Below are 811 nucleotides of genomic sequence, written 5' to 3'. Positions count from 1 at the left end.
TTCGTCTATACAGGGAGCGCCTGCAGATTTCCAGACACACTCACAGCTTTTAAATGTCAAATCAGAATGTACAAAGTGGCTATAAGGATCACAAATGTAGTGCAGTAAAAATATTAATATTTACTGTTGAAATGTAGAATACGTTAGCATAAAATTGAAAAGAAAATGATCGATGAGCTTAGGAATGATGAAAGCCATCATTTAACTGGATTTGTGTCATTTCTATACCGGCAAGTCATGATCTAGCTATTTCCTTCCCACCCTGTCGGTGTCCACTGAAAAAGCAGCAGCGCCCTCTGCTTTTTGTAAAGAGGAGTGAAAAAAGCTTACAGCACCTGGTATTCCCAGGCGGTCTCCCATCCAAGTACTGACCAGGCCCGACCCTGCTTGACGAGATCGGGGCGTGTTCAGGGTGGTATGGCCCGTAAGCAAATATTGTGCCTACCAAAGGTCCTTTTAAAGATACTATATCACCACGCTTTGCTCTTTCGTCTATACAGGAGCGCCTGCAGATTTCCAGACACACTCACAGCTTTTAAATGTCAAATCAGAATGTACAAAGTGGCTATAAGGATCACAAATGTAGTGCAGTAAAAATATTAATATTTACTGTTGAAATGTAGAATACGTTAGCATAAAATTGAAAAGAAAATGATCGATGAGCTTAGGAATGATGAAAGCCATCATTTAACTGGATTTGTGTCATTTCTATACCGGCAAGTCATGATCTGCTATTTCCTTCCCACCCTGTCGGTGTCCACTGAAAAAGCAGCAGCGCCCTCTGCTTTTTGTAAAGAGAGTGAAAAAGCTT

At 40.9% G+C, this 811-nt stretch overlaps 1 pseudogene; it reads right to left on the bottom strand.

The window, feature by feature from the left end:
* Positions 1 to 323: 323 nt before the first annotated feature.
* On the bottom strand, positions 324 to 430 carry LOC129115926 (5S ribosomal RNA; annotated as a pseudogene).
* Positions 431 to 811: the final 381 nt, after the last annotated feature.

Source organism: Anoplopoma fimbria, unplaced genomic scaffold, assembly GCF_027596085.1.
Source record: "Anoplopoma fimbria isolate UVic2021 breed Golden Eagle Sablefish unplaced genomic scaffold, Afim_UVic_2022 Un_contig_2325_pilon_pilon, whole genome shotgun sequence".
Classification (NCBI taxonomy): Eukaryota; Metazoa; Chordata; class Actinopteri; order Perciformes; family Anoplopomatidae; genus Anoplopoma; species Anoplopoma fimbria.
Note: the sequence above shows the minus strand (reverse complement) of the source record. Positions and strands in the feature narration are given on the sequence as shown.